Consider the following 10,630-nt stretch of genomic DNA (forward strand, 5'->3'; position numbering starts at 1 on the left):
ATAAGGTAATGGTTCAAAAGATTTTCTGTGGAAATCTCTGCAGTCCCATCTGGAAAGCAAACACTGGCTGGATAGGTAGTAGCGTTGGGGTGGGATCACATGGAAGGCATGTAGACAAAGTTATGACCCAGGATTTCAGAGTGAATATCCTCTATGTGCCAGGCACTTTTACAGGTTTATATTTCTAGAACCAACCTATGATGCTGGAATGATAATTTGAGGTAATCCCTGTTTTATGGCTTAGAAAAATGTGGTTTGGCTGGGTGTGGTGGCTCATGCCTGTAATCCCAGCATTATGGGAGGTCAAGGCAGGAGGATCGCTTGAGTCCAGGAGTACAAGAGTAGCCTGGGCAACATGGCAAAACCCCATCTCTACAAAAAATATAAAAAATTAGCCAGGCATGGTGGTATGCACCTATAGTCACAGCTACTCAGGAGGCTGAGCTGGAAGCATTTCTTGAGCCTAGGAGGTCGAGGCTACAGTGAGCTGTGATCATGCCAGTGCACTCTAGCCTGGGTGACAGAGTAAGACCCTGTCTCAAAAAAGGAAAGAAAAAAGAAAGAAAGAAAAAAATTGATTTGTAAAGTTAAGTGATTTTTTCCAAGGTCATAGTGCTAGAAGTAGCAAACCTAGGATTCGAGCCAGGTCTTCAGATGCTAAATTTAGTGACTTTTTAATGATTTTACTGCTGGCTAACTATTCTCTTGCCTTTATCCATATTCCTGTGTCAATAATAGTATTTTACCCTGTGGCCTCACCTCTTTGCTTAGTTGCTTGGATAAAAATCATGTTGATTTTTAGTGAGGCCGTGGTTGGGAAGCACTGTAGTGGACATTTGCTAGTTTTTGACATCCCCGACATCCCTTTTCCTCCTATTTTGGTAAATGTATTCTAATTTCTCCCTGGATAACTCTCTCTTCCCCGACTTGGAATCCATGTTTCGGGTGGGCTCTAACCATTGCTTCGGGAATGGGATCTGTGAATCCCCCTAAATCAGTGTACCTATTCCTCTTGGCCACTGCAGTTCGGATTGGTCTGTAATCAGTCAGGACCCATAAGTCTTTTTGCCAGTGCTTCTGTGAGCAAGCACTCTTCTCCTGTGGGCCTGAACCTGGAAGAACGTGTGGCTGGAGCTGCTATAGCCATCTTGCTGTTCTAATTGGTGAGGCCTATCCAAGAATGGGGCTCAGACAGTGAAAACAGAGCTAAGAGGGGAGAAGGAAGAAATCAGGTTCTGGTGTCACTTTTTTTTTGAGACAGATTTTCGCTCTTGTTGCCCAGGCTAGAGTGCAATGGCACGATCTCGGCTCACTGCATCCTCTGCCTCCCGGGTTCAAACGATTCTCGTGCCTTAGCCTCCTGAGTAGCTGAGATTACAGGTGCCTGCCACCACAACTGGCTAATTTTTGTATTTTTAGTAGAAATGGGGTCTCACCATGTTGGCCAGGCTGGTCTCAAACTCCTGACCTCATGTGATCTGCCCACCTTAGCCTCCCAAAGTGCTGGGGTTACAGGTGAGCCACCACCCCTAGCCTTTTTTTTTCTTTTTTTTTCTTTTTTTTTGCTTTGGACCGGCCATTCTTGAAGCCAGAACTACCTCCAAGAAATTTCAGTTCTGTGATACAACAAGTTCCATTAATGCTTAAGCTAATAATGTAGGTTGGGTTTTCTGTTACTTTCAACTGCAAGAGGCTTACCTGTTACAACAGACTTTCTCAATTCAATTTCACCCAAGTTAAGAATCAATTAGGACTCAACAACAAAAAGACAAATGACCTAATTTAAAATGAGCAAATGTTATGAATAGACATTTCCCCAAAGAAGGTGTACAAGTAGCCAATAAACTCTTGAAAAGATGTTCAACATCATTAATCATTAAGAAAATGCAAATCAAAACCACAATGAGATATAACTTTACACCCCCTAGGATGGCTGTAATAAAAAATATGAACAAGTGTTGGCAAGGATATGGAGAAATTAGAACCCTTGTACCTTGCTGGTAGGAATGTAGGTGGTACAGCCACTTTGGAAAACAATCTGGCAGGTCCTCAAATGATTAAACATAGAGTTACCAGCTATTCTACTCCTAGGTATATACCCCCAAAACATGGAAATATATGGCCGCAAAAAGTTTTGTACAAGAATGCTCATAGTACTTGTATTCATAACAGCCAAAAATGGAAAACAACTCAAATGTCCAGCAATAGGAGATTGGATAAACACATTGTGATATATTCATACAAAGGAATACTACTCAGCAATAAAAGGAACGAGCCACTGGTACATGCAAAAAAAAAAAAAAAAAAGGATGAATCTAGAACCATGGTGAGTGAAAGACACCAGATGCAAAATAATAAATACGGTATGACTCCATTTACATGCAGTCCCAGAGCAGGCAAACTAATCTATGGTGATAGGATTAGAAAGTGGTTCCCTCATCCGGGTGCAGTAGCTCACACCTGTAATCCCAGCACTTTGGGAGGCCGAGGTGGGTGGATCATGAAGTCAGGAGATCGAGGCCATCCTGGCTAACACGGTGAAACCCCATCTCTACTAAAAATACAAACAATTAGCCTGGTGTGGTGGTGGGCACCTGTAGTCCCAGCTCCTCGGGAGGCTGAGGCAGGAGAATGGCATGAACCCAGGAGGTGGAGCTTGCAGTGAGCCGAGATTGTGCCACTGCAGTCCAGCCTCAAAAAAAAGAAAGTGGTTCCCTCAGTGAGAAGGAAAGGGGGTTTGACTAGAAAGGGACAAGAGGATGAGACAACTTTCTGGAACTTTAGATGGTAGTTACATTAATGTGTACAATTATCGAAATCTATTGGCCAAGCATGTTGGCTCAGGCTTGTAATACCAGTGCCTCAGGAGGCTGAGGTGGGAGGATTGCTTGAGGCCAGGAATTCAAGACCAGCTTGTGCAACATAGCTTGTCAAAAATAAAAAATAAAAATTAGCCCAGTATGGCTATGTATGCCTGTGTCTCCAAATACTCGAGAGGCTGAGGTGGGAGAATCACTTAAGCCTAGGGGATTGAGGTTGCAGTGGGCCATGATTACTCCACTGTACTTCAGCTTGGGTGACAGAACGAGACCCTGCCTCTAAAATTAAAAAAAAAAAAGTCATTGAACCGAACCTTAACATCAGCATATTAAATACTTCACTTAAAAATAATTAATAGTTGGAATGATACAGAGAAGATTAGCGTGGCCCCTATGTAAGGATGACAGGAAAAAAAAATTCTATGTTTTAAGTGTTTACTGCTTCCTCACTTTTCATGAGAAAAAAAGCATCCACTGAATTTATATGATCTAACAGGTGTGAAAAACTCCCTATCAAAAAATATCATTCCCCACCAACTTAAGAATAGACTGAATTTCCCCTGATTAGTTTCTCCTTTGATATACACATTGAAAGCCCTAAATAAAATGCTGTATTAATTTTTCCCAGTGAATATTTTAGCATGACACTAATGTATGAAGTTGGTTCTCCTCCCTCTTAGCAAGGTACTGCAACCCACTATTGACTATGTTAAAGTCTAAAAATAAAGAAGATAATAAAAGTAATAAAATGGTGATTACCTTCTTCAAGTTGCTTAGAAGTCTGAAGAGGCACCAACTCTTACAAACTAAATTTTCACTTTGGCTGACTCAGTCTCATTTCTTAATTTTTTCTTTACATCACCCCACCTCCCAGCCTTATGCCTCATCACTTACTACCTACTGATCAGTTTAATGGGCCTCAGAAAGGCTATGGAAATCCTAAAATGCAGAGTCATTTACAAACTTCCCTCACATGAGCCCTCCAATCCCTATGGGTGCACTGGAATATCCATTTTGTTGGTGATTTATGGGTTAGAAAGAGCCCTTAATTGCTTCACTAGCATGGACTTCTCTGTGACCAAGAAAAAATTAAAAAAAAAAATGGCAATGTGGGTTCCTTTGAGAGAAAGGAGAGGGGACATTACACAAGAAAAATGTTATTTTCCAATATCAAGAAAATTCATTAGCAAACACATTAAAATGCACTCAAGTAGTCATCACCCTGAATTGTTTTGGAAAAGGCCCTGCTTTGGAAAAACACAGGGCAAAAACATTGCTCTTGTAGCTTGGCACAATGAGATGGCAGGATGACAAATGTCTTATTCTCTACTGTGCCTTAATATTTAGAGGACATCTGCTACTGTGTATTTCTCCCTCCCTTGAGTCACCTTTATCACAGTCTAACGTTGTGTTATTGCTGTTTCCCACGTCCACCTGTTACAGTGATAAGACACAGCTGTACTCCTCCAGTGTGTGCGAAGCAAATGAGTCTGAAAGTCAGGAGGCTGAGCTTCTAGTTCCATTGTTGTACTAACTATGCACTCTTAGGCAAATATTGCAAATTCTCTTGGTTTTAGTGTCCTCTTCTAAAAAAATGGGAAGTATAATATACATGGTTCCAATGAAATGGAAGCTAAGTCTTACCCCCAGGCATTAGGGGTTCCTCAGGTCATAGAACCAATATATAGAAAAGGGGTGATATATCCTTAACAGCAGTAATTAGATTGCTGCTACCTAGCGGGGATAGACAGGGAGAGCTATGTTTAGAACTCAGGGATTCAATGAACAACTTCTTAGCATTCCTTGGCCCAGTGTTCTGGTGAATGGAAAAGTGCAGCCACCCAATAAAGACAAGATTATCAATGCCTCATATCCTACATGCAACGAAGTTTGGGTCTCTCCAAATCTACTTTGGAAAATAGGCAAAAGCATCTTTACTATGGGACAAGTAGCCTGGGACAAGGAAAGAGGTAAAACACATCCTGCTGAAGTGCCGATGGAAGGAAAGAACAGAAGTGGGAGGTGGAAGAAGGTAGCCTTGAGTACCAATGTACGCCTTGTCATCAGCTGCAGAAGCAGGGATTATAACAGCTATAATTTAAATCCCTTGGTCATTTCTCCTTCTCCCCAAACCTTGTATTTTAAAAGAAAAACACTGGAAGTGGCTACCACTTTAGATTCAGACGGACATGTGAACAACTTCTCATCACTTCGGATCTACTCTTTGCCCAGCTCCATTCTGCTGGGTTCTCTAGGTGGTTGACCTAAATGCATTACATCCACAGATTCTCTTGTCTTCTGGCTTCTGGTTGGGTTCAGCAACAAGGAGCGCAGACAGAAGATCGGGAGAGGGAAGGGAGAAGAGCAAAATCAGGGTATTTATCCCCTTTGTATGCCGTCACTGTGGTGTGGACTGGCTCTGTCTTTCCACTAGAGGTCATAGCTCAAGTTGAGTAGCTCTCTCCACATAGCTCTATCTCCTGGTTCTAATAAAGGCTTTCTTTCCCTGCCCCAAAGGGTGGGAAAGTCACCCCAAGTTACTAGTTCTAGAGTATTTTGTTACCACATTTGAGTTCCTTAAACCCTGCCCACACCTTTGTAGATGGTCCTTTTAAATTAAACTCTTCTCAAATTACCAAATTTGTACAAATAATTTCTTTTCTAGTGGAGCCCTAACTAATATGGACAAGTTTCTTATAGGAACCACAAGTGGTAATTGTAAAATCAGATAAGATTTATTAAAATGTGTGTGAAGTTTCTTTGAAGAATATAATGCCTTTGTAGAAGTTCAAATGAGACATGCAATACATACAGAAAAGTGCATAAAGCATATATGTGCAGTTTGAATGATTATAAAATGAACATCTACATAACCAGTACTGTGATCCAGATATAAAATATTGCTGCCTCCCCAGAAGCACAGTGAATCGTTTCCAGTTTCAAGCTACTCAGAACAATGATGCTGAGAAAAGTCTTGTACTTGTCTGTAGTACACATTGCAAGAGTTTCTCTAGGACAGTGGTTCACAGTCTTTTGGTGATAATGTGGATTGGTGATGAGAGTTCTCATAGGCTGTTGCTGAGAGTATAAATTAGCACAACCACTTTGAAAGAGTGTGGCATTGTCTAACAGAACTAAAGTTATACACAGCTTTTTTTTTTTTTTTTTTTTTTTGAGATGGAGTTTTGCTCTTTTTGCCCAAGCTGGAGCGCAATGGCGTGATCTCAGCTCACTGCAACCTCCGCCTCCCGGGTTCAAGCAATTCTCCTGCTTCAGCCTCCCATGTAGCTAGGATTACAGGCATGCACCAGCACGCCTGTCTAATTTTATACTTTTAGTAGAGACGGGGTTTCACCATGTTGGCCAGGCTGGTCTTGAACTTCTGACCTCAGATGATCTGCCCACCTTGGCCTCCCAAAGTGCTTTGATTACAGGCGTGAGCCACCACGCTCTGCCTTCTTCTTCTTCTTCTTTTTTTTTTTTTTTTTTTGAGACAGAGTCTCGCTCTGTCACCCAGGCTGGAGTGCAGTGGCATGATCTTGGCTCACTGCAACCTCTGCCTTCCGGGTTCAAGCAATTCTCCTGCTTTAGCCTCTCAAGTAGATGGGATTACAGGTGCCTGTCACCACACCCTGCTAATTTTTGAATTTTAATAAAGATGGGATTTCATAATGTTGGTCAGGCTGGTCTTGAACTCCTGGTCTCAGGTGATCCACCCTCATTGGCCTCCCAAAGTGTTAGGATTACAGGAGTGAGCCACCATGCCCGGCCTCACATCTTCTGACATAGCAACTTCGCTATTTTGCATGACGTTTGCTGCAGATTTTCTGTAGGTACCCTATTTCACTTAAAAATTTCCTTTTATTTCAAGTTTGCTGATTTTTAAAATTAAGAATACATATTGACTTTTTTTTTTTTTAACCATTCACTTTTCCTAAATATATTTGGGGGGGGGCGGTCATATGGGTTCTCTCCTCTATTCTATTAACATGACAAATTACATTGTTTCATTTTCAAATATTAAACCAATTTTGTATTCCTAGGATACACTTGCTTTTCTATATTATCTTTTTGTATTGCTGGATTCAGTTTGCTAATATATTGTTTCAGATTTTTTTCAACATACATCCATAGGTCAAATTAGATTGTAATTTTATTTTGACATAGTCTTCACATGAATTTCAGTGTCTTATGAGTTTGAGAGTTGTTCCTTCTTGTATGTGTTTATGTAATATTAAAATACTTTGTTCCTTAAAAGATTGGTGGAAGTCATATGAAAGGCTTCTGGTCCTGGAATTTTCTTTGTGGATTTTCTGTAAACGATTCAACTTATTTAATGATCATAGGATTGTTCGAGATTTTTGTTTTTGTTTTTTGTATTATTTTTATTTTTATTTTTTGAGACGGAATCTCACTCTGTCCCCCAGGATGGAGGGCAGTGGCGCGATCTTGGCTCACTGCAAGCTCCGCCTCCTGGGTTCACCCCGTTCTCCTGCCTCAGCCTCCCCAGTAGCTGGGACTACAGGCGCCCGCCACCACGCCCGGCTAATTTTTTTGTATTTTTAGTAGAGACGGGGTTTCACCATGTTAGCCAGGATGGTCTCGGTCTCCTGACCTCGTTATCTGCCCGCCTCGGCCTCCCAAAGTGCTGGGATTACAGGCGTGAGCCACCGGGCCCGGCCTTTATTATTTTTTTCAAATGCTCTCTTAGCAGAATCATGTTCATGTTTTTAAAATATCTTTATAAGGTTTGTTGATTTTTCCCCGACGAAATTAGTCCATATAGTGTACTTTGTCAAATGGATTAGCTTTAAGTCATTCATTATATCCTTTTATTATCTTTCCAGTGTGTACAACATCTGGAGTAATATCCCCTTTTTCACTCCTGATAGCATGTGTGTGTGTGTGTTCTCTCTCTCTCTCTCTGTGTATGTATGTGTGTCTCTCATTAGTTTCACTAAATATTTTACACCTTTTTTAGTCTTCTCAAAGAATCAACTATTGGCTTTATTGTTCCTGTTACATAGTTTTTCTATTTTACACATTTTTGTTCTTATTTGTTATCTCTTTCCTACCTCTTTATTCCTGTTTATCTTGCAGCTTATTTCTAATATCCTGAGGCAGATGCTTGACTTACTTACTTTTAGCCTTTTTTCTTTTCTAATATAAAATGTAAGGCTATAAATCAGCTCTGTAAACACTTTTTAGCTATTACCCTATATGTTTTTGATATGAAGTAATTTTTAAGTCACTCACACATTTTAAAAAGGCACAGTTCACAGCCAGGTGCGGTGGCTCACACCTGTAATCCCAGCACTTTGGGAGGCTGAGGCGGGAGGATCACCCGAGATCAGGAGTTCGAGACCAGCGCCGGCCAACATGGTGAAACCCCATTTCTACTAAAAATACAAAAATTAGTTGGGCCTGGTGGCAGACACCTGTAATCCCAGCTACTTGGGAGGCTGAGGCAGGAGAATCACTTGAACCCAGGAGGTGGAGCTTGCAGTGAGATCCTGCCACTGAACTCCAGCCTGGGCGACAAGAGTGAGAATCTGTCAAAAAAAAAAAAAAAGGCAGAGTTCACAATTAAAAATTTTTTCCACTGTGATTTCTTCTTTGACCCATGAGTTATTTAGAAGCATGGTTTTAATTTTCCAAACATGGAGATGCTCTGTTTACCTTTTTATTATTGATTTATAGTTAGATCACTTTAGGTCAGAAAACATCCTCTGTATTAATCCTTTAATATCTGTTGAGGCTTGTTTTAATGACTATGTATGAGTCCATTTTTGAAATATTCTGTGTGGACTTCAGAATTTTTTTCTGCAGTTGTTGAATGAAATATAGATAATCTCTATTAGATCAGTTTTATTAATCATTATTGTTTGAATCCTCTAATGATTTATTTTTATTTTTATTTTTTTGAGACAGAGTCTCTCTCTGTTGCCCAGGCTGGAGTGCAGTGGCACAATTTCAGCTCACTACAACCTCTGCCTCCTGGGTTCAAGCAATTCTCATGCCTCAGCCTCCCGAGTAGCTGGGACTACAGGCTGTGCCACCATGCCCAGCTAATTTTTATATTTTTAGTAGAGACAGGGTTTCGCCATGTTGGCTAGGCTGGTCTCAAACTCCTGAGCTCAGGTGATTCACCTGCCTCGGAGGCCTCCTAAAGTGCTGGGATTACAGGTATGAGCCACCACTCCTGGCCTATTTAATGATTTTTCTTGTTCTATCAATTATCGAGAGATGTATTTTTTAATTTCCCATATAATTGTAGATTTGTCTATTTCTCCATATGGATCTTCTGATTTTTCTCTTATATAATTTGTGGCTGCACTACTAGGTACTTATAAATTCAAAATTTTTATATTTTTGTATTGTTAAGTGATTGAAATTGTATTGTTAAGTGATTATCTTTATTTTTGTAATTTTAAAATTCTGATAAAATGTATACAGTAAAATTTGCCATTTTAAGTTTTTATTTATTTACTTATTTTTTTGAGATGGAGTCTTGCTCTGTTGCCGAGGCTGGAGTGCAGTGGCGCGATCTCGGCTCACTGCAACCTCCGCCTCTCGGGTTCAAGCAATTCTCCTGCCTCAGCCTCCCAGGTAGCTGGGATTACAGGTGCCTGCCACCATGCACGGCTAATTTTTGTATTTTTAGTAGAAACAGTGTTTCACACTTTGGCCAGGCTGGTCTCTAACTCCTGACCTCAAGTGATCCACCCGCCTCAGCCTCCTAAAGTGTTGGGATTACAGGCGTGAGCCACTGCACCCAGCCTATTTATTTATTTTGAGACAGGGTCTTATTCTGTTGCCAGGCTGGACTGCAGTGGTGCAGTCAACCTCCTAGGTTGAAGTGATCCTCCTACCTCAGCCTCCGGAGTAGTTGGGACTACAGGCGCATGCCATCATGCTCAGCTAATTTTTGTATTTTTTGTAGAGACAGGGTTTCACTATGTTGCCCAAGCTGGTCTCAAACTCTGGTGCTCAAGTGATCTGCCCTCCTCGGCCTCCCAAAGTGCTAGGATTACAGGCATAAGCCACCATGCTCGGCCCATTTAAACCATTTTTAAGGGTGCAATTTAGTGGCATTACTTAGGTCCACAATGTTATACAACTACCATCGCTATCTACTTCGAAAACTTTTTCATCACCCCAAACTGAAACTCAGTAACTAGTAAGTAAAAACTCCCCAGGTCCCTTCTCCCCAGCCCCTGACAAACTTGCGTCTACTTCACATTTCTACGAATTTTCCTATTTGAGATATTTCATGTCAGTGTATACAATATTTGTCCTTTTGCATCTAGCTTATTTCACTTAGCATATGTCTTCAAGGTTTATCTACGATGGGGCATCTATCAGAACTTCACTCCTCTTTATGTCTGAATAATATTCCATTGTATGTATATACCACATTTCGTTCATACATCTGGTTGGTACCTGGGTTGTTTCCACCTTTTGACCATTGTAAATAATGCTACAATGAACACTGGTATACAAGTACCTGTTTGAGTCCCTGCTTTCTATTCTTTGGGATATATATATAATACTTAGGAGTGGCATTACTGGGCCATATGGTAATGCTATTTTTAGCTTTTTGAGGAATTGCCAAATTGTTTTCAATAATGATTTTTGGCTTAAAGTCTATTTTGTGTACTATTAACATAAAAATGCCAATTCTTTTGGAGTTATATTTGCAGGGTAGATCTATTTCCGTTTTAAAATTTCAACCTGTTTGAATATCTATAAGTTTTCTCCAGTCCGAGAAGCTTTGTCTTTTAACTGAAGTATTTAATCCATTTACATTT

General features: G+C 40.6%; 1 pseudogene; it reads left to right on the forward strand.

Annotated features, from left to right (window-relative positions):
* The first annotated feature begins 3,148 nt into the window (after positions 1-3,148).
* LOC112438361 (U6 spliceosomal RNA) lies at positions 3,149-3,249 on the forward strand (annotated as a pseudogene).
* Positions 3,250-10,630: the final 7,381 nt, after the last annotated feature.

This window comes from Pan paniscus, chromosome 1 (genome assembly GCF_029289425.2).
Source record: "Pan paniscus chromosome 1, NHGRI_mPanPan1-v2.0_pri, whole genome shotgun sequence".
Taxonomy (NCBI): domain Eukaryota; kingdom Metazoa; phylum Chordata; class Mammalia; order Primates; family Hominidae; genus Pan; species Pan paniscus.